We start from the raw sequence: 10,764 nt of genomic DNA on the forward strand, positions 1-10,764 counted from the left end.
AACTCCACAAAGAAACTCAAAGATAGCATTTGTTTATAGTGTATCATTTTCTGAGCTATTTTAATGCATTATATTAACATTGCTGTTTGCCATGTAAAGTTTGTGTAGTATATTGGTTTATTATTTATCATGTGGAGCTTTTCTTTCAACGCCTCCTCCTCCGAAAAGGGGTTCTCATGGCCAGTTGGACAATCCCAGTTAAAAAATGCAAAATAAAATGCAAAAAAATAACTGTAGGGGCTTTTTGTAAAATTGTAATGTTTTTCCTCAAAATGACTATATGTTTTGCTATATTAATGTGATCTTGTTTTAGTGCTTTCTTTTGCCCTTCCCAGAATCCATTTCAAGTCCCATTGATACGAGTCATGCATATTAATAATAATTAATTTTGTTGTCCTCCAAGTCCACTGAGATACAATGACGGTGGTCCAACTAACAGGAACCTTACAAACCCTCTGTAGAAGGAGTATTTACATTTTATTCCTGAATGACCATCATATCCAGTTCTCTTGGAGCCTGTTTCAACCAATTCAGATCATTTGTACAACTGCAACTAAAGAAAGCAGTTAAATTACTGGCTTTTCTAAGGATTCTAATGTTGTAGTCCTATACTATGAGTAGTCACAGACCCACCCCTGCACTGTTCCTGTGGTGTCAAAGCTGTCACTTTCATCCAAGAGAATCAGCACTCCAAAGAATTTGTTCTGCTCTTTACTAGTGTCTGCATCAGCAGGATTTTATGTTGTTGTTTCCTGAATGTTGGAAAATGAGCTAATGTACTTGCTATTTTTGCTCAAAGGTATTTTATAAGCACTGTACAAAAAAAATAAAAAAATGCAAATATCTGCTCTTTAATTTGTGTTACTCCTTTTTTAAACTGAGGCACAGATTCCGTCTTACATTACATTTCTCCCCTGATGTTGCATTGTTACCCTTTGACTTGTTTTATTCTAGCATGCTAACACTTATAGGTTCTTAGGTAAGTACTAGGCTAGCTGCCCTTATGGGTCATTTTAAGCCTATCCAGTTTCCCTTTTTGTGCTCAGATTAACCTATACCACTTGGTTAGAGATAGGCCTTACCCATCCCATGGTCAATAATAATATATTATCCCTAATGAGAATAACTAGGATCATACCACAGATAATTTGAGGGGACTCATGTATGGTTTAAAACATTTAGGAGCTACCTCTGTCCATTAGTAGTTCAGGGGACAGTCCTGAGGTAAATTTCCAAGTTGTGCTTGAATATGGGCAGGGGTGAACTTTGATTTATGTGGATGGGGAGTTTATTCCACAGCACCAGTATCCTCTGCAAGATATACTTGCCCCTCCAAACATTTCTGTTGATGTTGCAAAAGAAGTTTAGATCCCTAGACCAAGTATTTCACTTGCTGATGTGCAGTAAATTCATCAGTACTGAGTCAGAGGATGCCATGTATGCCAGACACAGGTGACCTCTTAAAACCCTATAAGATACCAGAGACAGTGAGAGGGCATTGAGATGATCCATGTAGGACATTTTGTTTAGGTCTTGTCCCTTTTTGCTAAGGTATCTCTGTGGGCATTCCAGTTGTTGCATGTGTCTGAAGAGATACATGCCAAAGGGGACATTAGACTCAAGGACTGGCCTAATGAGGGCCGAATAAAGGGGGACAATGACATTCCTAGATCTGAATACAATCCTTTTGTTTATAAGCTGTGCATTACAGATGAACTTTCTTAAAATAATGGGACAAATGTTGGACAAAAGTCAGATCACTGTCCACGTAAGTTCCCAAATACCGAACTGTGTCAAATCTTAGGGGAGGATTGTCAATGTGGTAGTTTCTTGGGGTAGATGACTTTCAAAAGGATACAATAATGTATTTTTGGGCATTTAGTTTCAGTCCATGATTTTGGCACCAGTTATTTATTTTGGGACAAAGCTCCTGCAGAATGTCAGTCATTTTGGGGATTCAATGACTGCTCCTAGTCTAAAGTCATCTGCAAACTTGGTCAGCCAAAAACCAAAACCAAAAATCATACTGACTTGTTAAAACTTATTAATACGATGAGTTTTAAGTATAGTAGTTTGGTTAGTTTTGCAAGTAAATACCCATTCTTTTTTCTTAGAATTATTTCTATTGTATCTGATGTTATTCTATTGTATTTTATTTTGGTTATTGATTCAGTACCTTAATGTGTATTACCTATTCGAAGGTGTTAACCTCGTGGTTAACACGTTGTGGGTGTTTGATACCACTACTACCATTATTATTATTGTTTTTATTTTCACTGCTATATTTAAAAAATATGTTTATTAGCAGTTCGTAATTCCAATTTTAAACTTTTTTATAGTAAAATGTACATATATTTTTTATATGCATTATGTTTAGTGTAAGGTATTTAAACAGGTGGATGTTTGGTGATGTTGTTTCCGTTTTTTGTTTCTGAAGAAGTTGGTGGTATATTACACCGACGAAAAGCTGTGAAGAAGCTTAAACCTTGCATTTATTGATTAAAGCGCATTTTTTCTACTTGGAGGTTGTTATTATTCTACCTTAGAAGAGGAGCGAAGGAGTGTTTGTGTCCTGGTCTTGTTGGTACGGAGTCAGTGCACGTATCTAGTTTGTTGGTTCTTTTTGTGTTTTCTAGTATGGACTCAACTCTGCTGCCTCCTCTTGAGACTTTATCGGATGATGAACATCCTACCCTCACTCAACTCGTGGAGTTGTTAACCCAGAAGGTTAACACTTTAACGAACCGTGTAAATGGTATCACTTTATCGCAAAGCAAACCGGAAGTCACATTCACAGATAAGGGTACTTAAAACTATATAAGGTACACCCTACACTGATCGATTACTTTACAGCAGTCATGAAACAGTGGCAAACCACTTTGCAGTTAAGCCATGATAAAGGGCAAATTATTATTCCAAGGATAAAAATTCAAAGGGGGATATTCCAAGGTGACTGTCACTGCCCTTTTGTCTTGCCCTTAACCCATTAAGCTGTCTGCTTAACAGATTCCATCACAGCTACAATTTGGTTCCCAGAAAACAACAAAGTGTAAATACTTCTCATCTTCTTTTTGTAGATTATTTAAAACTATATAGTTCATCAGATGAGGAAGTGAAAGCACAACTGCAAGTGGTCAAAACTTTTTCAGATGATATAAGAATGTCATTTGCTCTTGATAAATGTGCAAAAGCAACCTTTAAAGCAAGAAAGCTGCAGCACCAAAAAAAAACATCAGTTTGGGACAGGAATGTGATATAAAACAAGTTGAGCAAGAAGAAATGTATGAATATTTGGGAACTGATGAAGATCAATAGTAAAACACAAAAACTTAGTAAGGAATATTGTAGAAGACTTAAATTAATACTGAAAACAGCACTGACATCTAGGAACAAAGTCCAAACTCTAAACCATTTTGCTTTTCCTTTCCTAACTTATAGTTTTGGACTGGTTGACTGGCCCCAAAAGGTGTTGGATAGGTTGGACAGGGAAACAAGAAGGTTTTTTCATGCTCATCAAATGATTTATAAAAAATAGTGCATAACAAGATTCTGGGCAGCAACATTTTGAACTGGGTATGCACCTCCTCAAAACTGATTACATGACTAGATCTGCAATCATGGGACTGCATACATATCTGCTGACCCCACAAGACCCAAATGTAGTGAAAGTTTTAAAACATGAGGAGAATACGTCTAAGATGACTTCCCTACTTAGTTTAGAAGAATACAGCTTCAAGCTGAATGGTAATCAAACCAGAAGTAGATAAAAATCAGGCAACAACTGAAAGTGCCAAAAAACTAAAGAAAGAATATAAGGTGAAGGATTAGATGAGAAGGCAAGAAATGTGGAAAATGCATAAATATAGTTGCAAGTACAGAAAACAACCTCATGTTGACCAGGATCGAACACAGGAATGGTTAAAGAGAGGTGAATTTAAACCAAAAGACAAAAGGTTAATATTGGGGGCCCAAGATAGTGGACTATGTACATGTCGGTTTACAAAGTCCATTGAACATGTGGGAGAAACAGACAAGTGTAGGTTGTGTAAACAGAATGGGGAAACAATTGCTGGTTGTGATATACTAATAGCAGAAGGACTGTAGACTGAAAGGCATAATAATGTGGCAAGCATGTTGCATTGGGGATTATACAAACATTATAATATTGAAGTAGCTGAAAACCAGTGGCATCATTCACCACAAAGCATTATAGAAAATTATGAAAGTTATATCAGATGGGATCACCCAGGACCAACAGTTCAAAAAATAGATGCGAGAAAACCACATATAGTGGTCCATGAAAAGTAGACAAAAGTAACACTGATCATTGAAATCGCTACACACAGTGACTACTGTGTCTTATATAGAGAGAGACACACAGTCATAAAATACCAAGATTTACAGCCAGAAACGAGGGCAGTGCGGAAGAAGACCCAGATAGTTCCAATAATAGTAGGAGCAATGGGTCTTATAAAAAATAATTTACAATCATAGGTTCATAGGCTCATAGCTTGGTACTAGGCTATCGGCCCTAGGGCCTATACAAGCACAGCCATAACAATTCACTGGATATTTCTTCCCACAATATTTACTTCCCTGGACCCCTGTCTAGCAGGGTGACCGTGATCCCTGAGGTGAATTTCCTATCTCCCATCCAATTGTCAAGGTTGCTTTTGAAGAGGGCCAAGGAGGTGCTCTGCTTGACATGTATGGGCAGTCTATTCCAGAGTCTGGGGAGTCTCTGGGTCAGGAACCTATCCCTCCAGGTTGTTTTATTCATTGTGATGACAAGGTTTAGATCCCTGGAGCATGTGGCTCTGAGGGATTGGGATTTCTTTAAGTGGAGCATGTCCAACAGCTCAGGGTTTGACATGGCCTTGTATGTTAAGCAGAGATCACCTCTGAGTAGACGATATGCCACAGAGTATAACTGGAATTTTTTTAGATGGTCAGCATAGAACATCTGCTTTAGGCTTGTGATTCTTTTAGTGAGGTATTTCTGTGGCCTTTCCAGCTGCACCATACTTAGGTATTTTACAGATACATGTAACTCAATATGAATTGCAGAAGGAGTCATTACTGGGCACTTCTGTCTAACATCAAAGATTGAAACAATATTGATTTCATGAACTTTAATCATACTTTGACTTAGAAATGGGTTCCATTTGCATCATGGTATTATAGGTTCATAGGTTCATAGATTAGTACTAAGCTAACTGCCCTTGTGAGCCATTTTAAGCCTAGCCAATAATCCCTTGTGAGACTCAAACCCTGCACCTTGTGCTTGTAAGGCAAACACCTTAACCATTAGGCCACCCTCCCAACCCAAAAGAAACCCAAAAGACCGGAGAAATTAAAAAAGAATGTTTGGTCAGGTTGCCTGTCTTACAGGCTTAACACCTTTGACTTTTGGACTCCCTGTGCTATGTGAAGAGTGGATTTTTTTTAAGGTGCTTAACATCCATCTATGTAAAGTTATCTTTACCCATGTCCCTTCAAATTATATCTCTCTCTCTACTTCCCAATCAGGCCAGTTGCATGGGATGGGGGAAAGGAATCGGGTGGAGGGAGAACCTAAGTAATAACTACTTGGATGAAATGACTGAAACATTTCCAGCCCATCCCTCAAGTTTGGTCTTCCTCTTCCCTGCCATGCTTGCTTTCCCCCTGATTTTCTTGTACTTGTCTGCTGATCCTTAGGCTGTTATCTGATGATAGGGCCTGAGACGACCGTGCCCTGGCCCAGAATCAAGGAGCCTCAATCCTCACCCACTAACACCAGGGAGGTCGTCTCATAGAAGAGAAGGAAGGATAACTAATACACACAATAAAGTACAATTTCCCTTAAGTGCACACAGAGATCACAGTCAATCTGGGGCTGGTTGCCCCCTTGCTCACCAGGTCCCCAATAAGACTCCCCACTGGCACAGCTATAGGGTTCAGATCTCAGCCTAACTGGGCAAGCTAAAACCACCAGCACCTTCTCTGTCCAACCAGTGCTTTGTGTCCCTGCCAAGTAGCTCACACAACACACACACACACACACACACACACACACACACACACACACACACACACACACACACACACACACACACACTTTGAGATAAGTATTTATACAACTTCACAGACACTCCTGGGAAAGGCTTACACAGATTCTCCAACTGTGCCTCTTTACCCAGACTATACAGTAGTAATTACTGCCACCACCCAGTTAATAATATCAGCTACTAAAAGACCCTTAAAAGGGTGTCCAAGTATTACTGTGCAATATTAATATCCAATGGTAGTATGACTAACAGTCAAGGCTTACTTTAGAGTGGACTATTGCAATAACCTCTATAAATATGCAATGTACTTAGAGCTTATCTCTAAGCTCTAGAGTACATTGCATATTTATAGAGGTTATTGCAATAGACCTTGGCTGGAGTACAGGGAGTACCTTCTGTGTGGAGTCTGCATGTCCTCCCCATGGTTGGTTGGGCATTCGAAAGACATGCGTAAATGGGTGTGCCCTTCGTTGAAGGTTGAACGTCGAGCTGGCACCTCGGTGTTCGTGAAAATCTACTGCCAATCATTAGCAGACCGGAGTTCCGCTGTGGCGACCCCTAACCGGGAAAAGCCGAAAGACAAACAACAACAACAACAACTCTAGAGCTTATCTCTATGCAAAGCAGCCACAGGTAGAAGGTTTTAAAAATATTTAATAATAAATAATTAAAATTCAAGACAAAACTACTACACCGCAGAGATATCTAAGAGTTCACAGGTCATACAGAAACTTAAAATAATACAGTAGGACAGGTCTGATTTCAAAGAAAAATACCTAATTAATCTTTACTAGCTTTAACTATTCATACAAGGAATCACAGTGCTAAAACTTACATGTGAGCATAAGGCAGAGTGCTGATAAGTCGGTTATCCAAAGTCAAAATACTTTAAGTCTCTTGTGAGAAATAGTATTTGAACATTACTAACAAACATGTTTGCTGGGTCCGTCCCTAAATTACATCATTTTTGACACTTAGGTTTTCCCAGGCAAACAAATTGCATTATTTAGCAATCTAACACCTGCACAGAAACATACAATAGAAGACATTTCACATGTATATGCTAGCAGAAACCAAAGCAATAAAGCACCTTCCACATCTAAATTCTAGTCATAAACTTTAGCCTTAAAACAATGAGCATGAAATCTTCATCCAGCTGCACTGGAACCGACTTGTAAAACATTAAAGAGATTCATAAGATCTTTTCAATTTCAAAAGGCACATTTGAAATGCTTGGCTTGGTTTTCCTTACAGCAGATGGCAATGTTGCAACAATCTTGAAGTTCACATTTTACAGTGTTTTTTTTTTCATTTAAAAACACAAGCCTGTATTTTACATTTATTTATACAGTTGATAGAAATATGTATCAGATTCTATTTGACTAGGCTGGCAGCCTTCGCCCATCTCTCCCCAATCATCACAGGGCCATACTTGGAAAAGCATTTTTTCCTGTACTATGAAATCTGGTGGAGAACAATGTGTTTCATGGTCTGTATGATATATCTTTTTTCATGCAAAGAGATGCAGCTTATGACACTCTTTCTGAATTTCTGCTCATCTAAATGTTTTTGCTATTAGCAGCAGTTCAGGGGATATGAGTTCTGAGCAGTTGGGAATAATTGTACGTGATTATATTATGCAAAAAGGCAGACTAGCAGATTAGGCTATAGTGATGGAAGAAGACAGCAATCTACAGACTGATGGAAGGGAAACAAATAGTAGAAACAGAACTGAACCAGCTGTAGATTAAATGTCATTGATCATATTTTGATCAATGTTTTTCGATTCTGTAAACTAGTAAATGTGCTGAGGTGTATGAAATACAAATTCTTACACTAGATTATTCCTTAATTATAACTCTACTAGAGTTTACTTATTACTATTTTACTTATTATTTTAACTAAGCATTTAAGTGTAATAGCTTTGAACTGCTTCCAGACTCCCATTTGAATCTCCTTTAATACCTCTGGTAAGACGGTACTGCAAAGCCTTCTGGATAAATGTTTTGTTGTGACTGCACATATGTGACGTATGTGAGGTATGTTAGTATTGTTTCACTAATGATGACAATCTGAACATTTGAGGGGATATGTTTATTTGCTACAACTACATTAATGCTCATTACTCTTACAATATTATAGGAAGACTGGTCCAATTAGCCCATAGTGCTTACAGAAACACATAACTTCTGCAGTTGTCCATTGTACTAGACTTACAATGACCATGTGACATGTTTTGTTTGATAGGATTACAGGACTTTTGAACTATATTTTACATGCAATGTAATGTAATCAGGTTTCTTATTGCTACACTATCACCAGTAATCTGTGACCAAAATAAATCTGCAATACATTTTGCTTAGCAGTCTCCAATTCCCTATGCTGTAGGTATTTTACATTTCTTTTTACTGAACAGTTAAGACCATAAATAACTACAATTGCAAAGCAGCCTCATATGCTGTAAAACCTTAATTAATCAAGAAATACTGAAATGGCTTTGGTAACTATATTTTTGTAGAGTATGAGGGATTAAAGTTTTTTCAGCTGCATTTCACAAATCATCTCAAAGATTTTTTTCCCATTGGGTCAGTCACTAGTTACCTCATGCTTACAACCTACTAACCAGACCCTTTTCATGCAGTAAAGTGGAAGGCAGAGGTAACAGCACATTAAATGCAGACAAACACTTCTTTTGTTTTAAAGTAATTTATTTATCAAAAATACCACATTTGTAGTGGAAGAAAAAAACGAAACTTTGTTTCTCATAGTCCACAGGAACTGTACAAGCTACACTTATTACACATTTACAAAGCATATTACATTCTATGGATGAATTGTTCTTACAAGTATCCAATCCATCAGTGCAAATGTAAAAGTAGATTGATTTTTTTTTTTGGATGCAAAACCTCATCACAAACTGTAACAGCAGCCATGTCTGAAATATCATTTGCTTTATATGATTTTTAAATGTAAATACCACTATATTACAGAGGAACAGTTTTACAATTTACAAAAATTCAGGCTACCAGGTATTCCAAAACACACTTCTGTCATGCCAGATTTTGCTTGGTGGCAGTGGACTTCTTCTGTCATATGCTAAATAAACATAGTTCTCACATGAACAGATAACTGCCATTCATAAAAATGAACAAATAACCATCCTACTCTCAACTGTAAATCTACGTGGCATTTTGGCATTTCTGTCTTCTCATTAATATGAGTGTTATTTCACGCAGAGGTCTCCCACATAGACAAACATACAGCCACACTGACACATCCATAAGTGTGTATGTGTGTATGAACACAAATTAACGCACACACACTTGTGCACACTTATAATTTGGATACCACCAATTGTCAATAAGTTTTACATAAGATAATTTACTTATCCGCCTGTTTAATACACTCAATCAAAGGCAGAAGTTGTAAAACAAAATGAAAATGCCGATCATCTCCACCTGAGTGTTTCAAGTCCTTCAGTGGATTATTGTACTTGTATCAAGTTCTACTTCAAATAATTTTGAAAAAACTGCATTAGAACTGGCTGATAAACATGCATCAAGACTAATGAAGATCTCTCACAAAGACAATCAGCTTACACAATGAAACTTGTATAACAAGAATGCAGAATCAATGCCGTTTTAAAAGACAGATGCAATTAACCACCCTTTCCTCCTACAGAAAATAGTTTATCTTGTACATAAAGCAAGTTTGCCCTTCTACAGGGAAATAGATCACACACTATGCTTTGCACTAGACCAGAAGTACAAAAAAGCACCAGTTTTACACCTTAATATCATGAATTTTAAATAAGTATAGAAGACACAATTTGGAGAGGAAACTACCTTATATATCTGACCTATATGGAAAAGATAAAATGTTGACAAAAATATTTTTTAAGGGTATATGTCACTAACTCTAAACTAGTGTAGCAGCTGTTCTACATACACAAATGAACTCTGACCTGTCAAAGATTTAGCACTCCCTTTTTTATAAAAGTAACAGAGCATTGATCACATTTTCTCTTTACTATATTTATGTATTGTAATCAGAATTTATGTAACCAGACAAACTGACACTTTTTAAAACCTTTTAATAATGAAGAAAACACTGAATTTTTTATATGTGCATGCTAAAGATGCAGTAGATCCTTTGATACGAGACTAACCTAGATCTTATTCCTTGGCCAATAACACAAAGGGGTGTTAAAGAATAATAAACCACGAAGGAATGGTTTTGCACAGAATTTCTTACATTTCCAGCTTTATGTACACCCCAATTAATATAGTACATTTATTAATTCCAGGCTTAAGTTTTCTTTATATTAATGTTAAAAGCAGACTCTTAAGACATCAGCCAGAACTTGAGAGGTAATATACGCAAATGTATGTACTTCATAAAAATAATGAAACAATACTTTATGACCTGCAAAAAGTATTTGTTCTAAGATGATCTTCACACAGATTAAAACTACTAAAAGATGCATGTCATGGAGAAATAGAACAAGGCTGTATAACAGTTTTTAGTAGTGCCTTCACAAATTATTGCACAATAATTTCTCTTACCCCAAGAAATATAAAATAATAACAATAAAAATAAAATAACACATCAAAATCAAACTCTGGTAATAACATCAGTACAGTATGGGATATCAGTGCAGTAATTATTACAGGAAATGAAGAGTACAGGCAGCTGCACAGCATCCAAGAGTAAC

Source organism: Protopterus annectens, chromosome 3.part1, assembly GCF_019279795.1.
Source record: "Protopterus annectens isolate FY-2018-M chromosome 3.part1, PAN1.0, whole genome shotgun sequence".
Taxonomy (NCBI): Eukaryota; Metazoa; Chordata; order Ceratodontiformes; family Protopteridae; genus Protopterus; species Protopterus annectens.